Below are 9,275 nucleotides of genomic sequence, written 5' to 3'. Positions count from 1 at the left end.
TAAAATAACTATTAGAACTTCAAAAGTGTGGTTGCTTGAAAATTGTGGTTGCTTGGGTGCTTCATATATATATATATATATATATATATATATATATATATATACACCTTTTAAGGGATTTGAACTATTGTTATATTCATTGAAAACAATGAGATATGTCATTGAATTAGAAAATTCTTGGCAAGTTATGGTTGTATCAATACAATAGTACAGATTGAAATTTTTTACTGTTTATTGATTTTTTCTAATATTGTCACATAAGTTTTAAAAGCATACATGTTTTTTTATAGAAAAAAAAAATCATTATAATTGATATAAATGTTATAATTTGATTTGTTATATTTGCAAATATTTCTAAACTAAACATGCTTAACAAAATTAGAAAAATAAAGCAACCTGACACGAAACAATTTCTGATTAAATACTATTTACTTTTTTAAAAATAAATTTTAATTAAATTAGGGAATTTATTTTAACAAATTTTTCCATTTGACTTCATATTTATTAGTACTTATTGCTTAAATATTTGAAATATATGAATATGATTTATCAAAAATTCCCATGCATTGCATTTGTTATTAATTAGTATACTTTATATTAAAATTACATGAATGCATTTCAAAATAAACATAGGTAGATGCATATTTAAATTCATACTTCAGTTTTCTTTTAAAAAAATATACATAACTTGCATAAGAATTATAGTCATTTTTATGTTATGTCAACTGATGAAAAAACATTGTAAGAATATTATTTGGTAGAGTATACAAATTGTTCATTCTTTATTGTTTTTTCTTTTTGGAAAAAAAGAAGAAGAATGTAATATTTTTATTTCTTAACTTAATTTTTATTTTTAAAGAGTTTGGTTATAAAATTTGTTGTAACCTAAGACTATATCAAACAATAGGAAGATGGCATATAAATGATTGTATACATGGTTTAGCAAGTGATTGTATACACTTAAGTGTGGTTTAGTAAGTGAACACATATCTCTTCCTATTATTGGTTATAACCAAATTTGTAGCCAAACTTTATCATTTTTTTAGTAATACAATAAATTTATTTCATGTTTATATTTTTCAAATAATTAAGTTATACACAACTAATTTTTAGAACATGATAAAAAAAAATTACTTTATATTTAAACTAAATAACAAGCTTTTGTAAGCTGTTACAGATTAGTGTTAAATGGATTGGAAGCTGTTCCAAACCTGATTTAAATAGAATGGGTTAAAAGTAGTTTTAGATGGAATTAAAATAGTTTAAAAGGTTATTATACATTCAAAGTGACAAATACAAGTATAATAAATTTAATTTTCTTTTGATTTTTTTTTTAAAATTAGATTTGTGCAGTTATATATTAAAATACTTGGCATGAAAGTTAGATATCGAATGACACTTTGGAATACATAATCCAATTAAGGTGGAAGGACCAGTGATTTTATTTCATCAATAAAACCTTCTTATCTTTAAAATATAAAGGAATTAAAAGACTCTTGACTAGAATGCAGTTAACCTAATTTGGAGTTGTTGAGGGGGAAATTAATGCCTTCGAATAAAATATGGGGACACCAAATTGAAACTCAACCATGGGCTCTTGAGATGATGCCCAAAGTCTTTCGGTGTAGTGATAAGTCTATCCAAGCAAAAAAATAAAGGTTGCACCCTAACAAAAAACAACAATAAAGCCTAGCAAACACTTAATTATTTGGGTTAGTGGTCCTTTTACGGTATTACAAGAAGAATAAATTCTCCAGCGGCAGGGTAAAATTATACTTAAGGTCCAACAGTCAATTATTGAACAAATTTAGAAAAGTGTTCACTTCTAGAAGTCCTTGTGTGATCTGGTCAAAAGGGTCTACAGTACTTTTTAGCCATCATTACATTAATATGAGGGAAGAATTCTATTGTTACAAATACTTTATATACTTCAATAGTAAAACAAAAAGTAAAAACTAATGGTTCTATGGTGAAAAGGAAAGGGTTATTTGGCATGGTGTGAAGGGAGAGAGAGATTCCAGCTCAGTGCAACAAATATTGAACTAAGATTCTTGGGGAATATATATGTGTGGGGTACAAATGGGATAGTAGGGACTGTTTTGAGTGAGTGGGTGTGTAGGGAAAGAAGAGTTGTTTATGGCTAATTGGAGAGCATTTATGAGCTTGGAATATGCAGAAAAAGGAAAGAAATGTCTAAAACTAAGTAGGTATGGACAGGAGTGGTTTATTTGTAGGTTAGTGGGGCTAACTACAAGCTGAAATTTGACAGAATAACAGAGGTTTTTTAGAGGATTTGGTGTGTGTTTTTTGGGCTGATGTGCTTATGCTTTTATAGTGGAGTTTAGGAAAACATTAATTAACAAAAGTCCAAAAACGTAAGACTGATCAGGGGGCAAAATAGCAAGCTTAATTATCCTAGGATTTGACCATAAATGGGAGAATTGCTTTTGAGGGTGCTTTGCTACTTTAGGTAATATCACACATGGGGGAATATTTGGATAATCTTGCATTCAATGCTAAGATTTATGAGATTGTGTTCAGCCAATGGAATTAAGGTAGGTATTAAGGAGGAATCTTAGTATTGCAACTGAGATTTGGACCCTAGTAAGTAGGATTCAACACCCTATGCCATATGACAAAGTTTAATCCCACTTCAGACGATTCTGCTGGAGATCCCTTTATGCCCTCCAAACCGCGTTCCCAAATTTTCCCCTTTAGGATTCATGGGCTTGGTTCATGAACCAATTACATACATTTTTAGTAATAAAATAAACTATTTAGTTAAGGATTTCATGAGCTTGGAGGTCTTGGTCATGGTTCGCTTGAGTTGTAATCAAAACTTGGAGAAGAAGGGTATTTATTGTCCATTAGCTTTTAGGTGTCAGCTTAGCCTCTAATGTTGTTTAAATCATGATTGACAGTGGCAGAGAGGCTACTGGGATGGGTGGCTAGCTCTAGATTTGGTTTAAGAGCTTGGTTGCTTCTTGAGGTGCTTTTTAGCAGACGGCAAAACTGAATGGAGTTCTCCAACTGGGTTAGTTTGCACGCATGAGCTGTTTTGGCTGAGACTTTAAGTTGGGCTTGGCCATAAGGGCTAAGTACTTTGGTGGGCCTCTAACTTGGTGTTTCTCTCCACTTGGGCCTATCCTTTTGCCTTCTCATTGTGAGCCCTACAAAATAGACAAAGCTACCAAATATTGCAATGGATTTTTATTCCACATAGGCTTTAGTTAATAAGAAATGTATTCATGATCTTTAATAAATATTTATGATAGGTTTTGGGTATTAATTTCCATGGGTTTTAAAAAACAACTTGTATAGTTTCTCATAATTTTTGCCACAAATTATTTTGTAAATGATATATATATATTGGCTTTTAAATAATGACCATTAATGTTTCTTGAGAATAATATTTACCATGGGTTTTAAATAGATGAAATATCCATGGTTTTTAAATAAAATATGGTAACAACCACTATAGTGAAATAATGTGATAATCTCATGATTTTTTTTATCATAATATGCTTGTAAGGTGAATAATTATCATGAGTTTTTGAAATAAATATTATGAATATTGTGATGTAAGATAGATAGTGAACATATGTTTTTATATAAATTCTATGAGCTTGTAGTATAAATAGATGTCATGGGTCTAAGATAAATAATCATGATTTTCCATGGGCTTCTATAAGATGATTGCCATGGGTTTTGAAAATAGATAATTGCCATAAATTTCAAGAGCTTCTAATATTAAAGTAACTAGCCACGAACCTGCGCATTGCGCGTGATAATCATTTTTATGGTGGTTTTATTAATTGTTTTTTACAATTTAAACTAATTTAATAAAGAATAATGTATTTCATAATCATATTTTTAATTATTATAGAAACAATCATAAATGTAATATAAGAACAATTATAGATCATAAATATAAATTTTGTTGTACCAAAATGAAAACAATACAATTTTTCTCAAAAATTCAAAATGTAAGTTAATGAAAATATTCATTTTTTAATAAAAGTTATTCATAACTGTAAGGACCAAAAAATCTAACGGCCCAAGCCTGCTTAGAACAGTGAGTTACATAGTTAAACTTTGGCCCAAATCAATAGAATTTGTAAGAGAGGGAAACGAACAATAAGAGGGGACTCTGCCCGTGGATCAAGATAGAGAAGACAAGGTTAATCTTATAAAATAAAGGGGTAAATCTCCCTCTACAAACTCGTCCGAGGAGGCTAAGTTTGTACAAATAGTTACATTGTTCACCCCTCTTTCTCTCCTTTCTTCTTCTCCTTTATGCTTATCTCTTTTTGATACATGTGTTTCGAGCCTCTTCTCAATGTTCCTTCTTTTCTTTATATACTCCTACTTCTATCATATCTTAACCATCCATTCTCAACCTCCCTCCTTTCTTGACACTTATTGCTTTTAACATCTGAAGAAGATGGTGAAAAGAATCTGCTTAGCTGTGACTTACACTATTCAGGTCACTTCCTCATCAATGTGGCTGATAAAGTTGTTGTCTGCCATTTAATAAAGATGCAACAAGCTACACCAAGCTACACCAGACCAAAAACTTCCCTAATATCCACTGACTTTCTCTCTCTTCATATTCCAACTCCCACTTAGAATACTATAGAATACCTTGATTTATCTCTTCCTTTCCTCGAGTGGCTTTCTTCCTCGAGCCCATGGCCCGGGGTATTCCCACACCAATACTGCAACCCTTCAACTTCATCCTCGGTCCTCAAGCATCCACAATAACATTTTGTGAATCATTAAAAATAATATAAAATTTTGAAACTATTCTTTTAGTTTGAAACAAACTTTCACAAACCTCATTTTTTCTGCTTAAAATCCAAAACACCGAAAAACGTAACTAAGAAAATTAATAAATTTAACAATGATTAATTGGATCAATTAGGAAAAACAATTTGTTGTTGATAATCTATTAAAGTTATTTTCTTTGCGAAAATTGTAATTTCATCCACCCAAAACATATTATCAAATAATCAATTATTAGCAAAATTTAAGAATTAAATTTCTATATATGCATTGTTATAAAATAATAATAACAATTAAAGTAAAATTGCAAAAGCTAAAATTTGTCACCCATCTGATTATTTTCATTTGGCTAATCTTTGCTTTTCTCTAAATAAATGTCATTATAGAGTACTTTTAATATAACTATTAAGAGGACTTTGTCCACCACAACGGATTATAAAATAAAATAAAAAATTAGTAAAGTCTCATAGTTTAACATCTAAGTTGAGCACTATAAAAAATCATGTTGTGTAATAGAATAAATACCAAATTATTCAAATCATGCTATGTAATTGAATAATATTATATTTTTATATGCTATATTTAATTTTTTATAATGCAATAAAATTTAACAATCAAAGAGAACCAAAAAAAAAAAAAAACAATTTAATAAAAAATAATAATAATAAATACCAAACTATCCAAATCATGCTATGTAATAGAATAATATTATATTTTTATATGATATATTTAATTCTTTATAATGCAATAGGATAAAATTTAACAATCAAAGACAATGCCAAAAAAAAAAAAAAATTTTAAAAAAAAGGTAAATCGCAATAACCTAAAATAGAGTTTTAAAGAATATAAAAAATTATCAATCTAAAGCAAAAATAAAAGAAAAATAAAAAAATCAACCGAAAATTTGAGAGAGAGAACCTTTTTTTTGTGAGGGAAAACTATGCATAGAATGGAAGAAATAGTGGCAAATTTATATTAAGAGGGTTTGAATAAGAATAGACAAAAATAAAGGAAGATAAAGGAAAAGAAGAAGAATGATATTAATGTAGAGGGTAGTAGCGAGATGAAAAGGTAAGGGAGGGAAAAAGGTAGGAGAATTGTAAATATTAAAAAAAATAAATGTTAAAAACAATTAGAGGAAAATTGAAAAGAAAAAAAGATAATTACGTGGACACTGATGTGGCTCAACTAGAGAGTAGCAATAATAAATGCTACGTTTTAATTTTTAGATATATATAGATATAGATATGTTTAAGAACTTAAAGTATTGTTCGTTATTGGATTTTAAATGAAATACTTATGATATAATATTTTGCCAAGTATTAATAGCCTTGAGCTTTAAAATAGTGTCAATGTAAGTTAGGCTTTTTGATATTGCCAATGAGAACTGTGCTTTTTGATATTGTCAACGTAAGTTGGTTTTTTATATTACCAATAAAAATTGGGCTTTGATGGTGCCATGTAGCAACGGGCCTTAGGATGTTGTGTAGCAACGACCTTTAGAGGTGTCGTATAGCATGGGTTTGAATCATGAGCTTTGATTATAGATTTGAATTCCATTAAATAAAAATGTCTTGCCATGAGTTGAATCATGGGCTTTAATTATGGATTTGAATTCCATAAAATTGGCATGGGTTTAAATCATGAGCTTTGATCATGGATTTGAATTCCATCAATAAAATTGTTTTGCTATGTATTTGAATTATGGGCTTTTCAAATATTGCTAACTACTAAGCATAAACATTCTTAGGCTTTAAAAAGAATGAGATTTTATCTTGCTCAATAAAATAAATAATTTGGGGACGAGTCTAAATTATAGGTTTTACAAAAATATCGGGTCTTATAACATTTTATATTTGTAGACCAATTTTGTGATGAAAAGAATGGCTGTGGGCTATAATAATAATATGGTAAAAAATATTTGAAGAAACCCAATAATTTTTTGGTAATGTTTGAAAATAAATAGGTGGTATATAAACAATATTAGGTGTAAAAAAATGTACCTTAACAGCAGTATTGCATGAGCATATTGCTACTTTTTTTTTTTTTTTTTATAATAAAAGTTGTGTTTTTTTTTTTTTTTTTTTTTTTTTTTTTTTTTTTTTTTGCTGAGATAAAAGTTGTGTATCAAACATTGTGGATGAATGCTCTTTCAAATTTTCTTTTTCTTTTTCTTTTTTTTTTCTTTTCTTCTTGAGCCACATGAACGGTGATTTTCTGATTTATTTGGCACACTTGGTAGACCTTTTTTTTTTTTTTTTTTTCTTTAATCCCGATTAACAAAAGAGTCCTCGGTGCAATATAACTATATTGAAATTATCAATCTAATTTTATTCTAAATGAAACTTTATTACCAACCTTCCATGAATATTAAATTTATATTTCAATTCAAACTCTACTACAAAAAATTTCAAATTAATTTTTAAAATTAATCATTTGTTTTTAATTATTTTAATAATCAATTATAATTTTTTAATACAATTTTTTTCTTACACAGTTATAGGCCTTCGTGATATAACTTAAGGTAATCTTTTGTTTTATTTTTATTAATTATTTTTCCATGTAAGTTGTATTATTAAAAAATAATTTAAAAGAACTTTATTACTTATTTTTAAGTTATTTTGAATCATCCGCTATAGTTTTTAGTATTGATAAATAAAAAATGATCTTTGAAGATGATGGAATTCTATGATTATAATTTAAAGTAAGTTATCTTTCACTTTTATTAATTATTTTATTGTTAAAATTTGATGATATTTGTGAAACTGTTTTTACTTTACGTATGAACGTTAATTAATCAATTTGAGTAAATGCAAAAATTGGGCATAATGATGAAATTACCCTAACTGATTACGATGGAAAATCATCATTTCCTTCCCATTTGACTCCTGATTTAATTTGGATGGTTGGAGGCGCATTGATATAATTCTCTCACATTAGGGTGTTAATGGAGTAAATTAGTTTGGAGGTTATAAATGAGATGAAAGTTTTTGGTGAAAAAAAAACGTAATTTGTGCAATATTAATATAAACGTCCAAATGATTTTTTTACACAAATGGGTAATGAAGTGAAAAAAAAATTCTTATTCAAAAAAAGAAAAAAGAAAAAAAATGACAAAATTTAACTACAAAATTGGTTGTAGTCTAAGGCTACAACCTTATTCAATATCTTTTTATTGAAGGTAAATTTTGACAAATCCATCATTGGATCACATCTTTTTCTTATATTCTACATACTTGCAAAATTTTAAGAAAATTAAAGATCAATAGCTATGTCATCAATAAATTGTTTAAATTTCAAGTTTTTGTAGTTTAAAATTATGTATAAAATATGAGCTTATAGATCATATAGTAAATAATATCTAATTGAGACAAAATATAACATGTGTATTAAGAGCGTAAATTAAAGAAAATTATGCATAAAATATGAGCTTATAAATCAATAGCTATGTTATCAATAAATTGTTTAAATTTCAAATTTTTGTAGTTTAAAATTATGTATAAAATATGAGCTTATAGATCATATAGTATATTTAATTGAGACAAAATATGACATGTATATTAAGAGCGTAAAGAACGTGCAATTCAACGGTTAGATTTTCAAAATATGTAGTAATACTTATTTTATTGAGTAAGATTGTAACCTTAAACTACAATCAATTTTTGTACCTAAACTTTGTAAAAAAAAAAAAGGAAAACAAATTAATGCTTACATATATAAAAGGGTTGGAACTTTGAACACATGAAATGTCTGAATCCTGAAGGTATGGTCAAACAACGACAGAGGCTCACAAAATTCTGTCTTCCTTTTTTTATTTATTTTTTTCTTGATGCGAAAAATTCTGTCTTTCTTGTTTGGTTATTCGGGTCTTTGGAAGCTTATGGAGACACCGCTGCCAGGAATCATACACTGGCTAAGATCGACTTTGACTTTAACTTCAAGGACAGTGCATTTGGGCATCTCCAATAACTTCTCTAAAAATATATTTGGAGAGCAAACCCACAAAAATTAGCTCCAACAATCTCTTCAAATTGTAAAAAATAGAGTAGATAAGCTACAATACTCTCCACACATGAAGAGTTATTATTGCTCTTCAAATGAAATTTTATGACTAAAATATTCAATCTCTCTCTCTCTTTTTCTGTGCACATTAAGAATAAAGAATAATAATAATAATAATATTAAAGAAATGATGAAAAAATAATATTTAAATATAATAGAGAATGGTTAGAGAATTTGTTAGAAAATATATTTGAAAAAGTAAGTAAGTAAAATTGTTTATTCTCCAACTGGTGTGAAAATTTGGCTAAACTACTAGAGATACTCTTAGCAGCATAAGATTATATATAATTTCATGTAAATAAAATTTTTTTTTAAATCATTGATTTCATTTAAAAAAGCAATAAAATAAACGATAATAAAATATTTTAAGTTACAGTAATAGCACATCATATAAGAACTTTTGTAATATCAGTCTTGCATTTTGTCTG

Source organism: Quercus robur, chromosome 2 (assembly GCF_932294415.1).
Source record: "Quercus robur chromosome 2, dhQueRobu3.1, whole genome shotgun sequence".
In the NCBI taxonomy this organism is placed as follows: domain Eukaryota; kingdom Viridiplantae; phylum Streptophyta; class Magnoliopsida; order Fagales; family Fagaceae; genus Quercus; species Quercus robur.
This window is presented reverse-complemented; position numbering follows the sequence as displayed.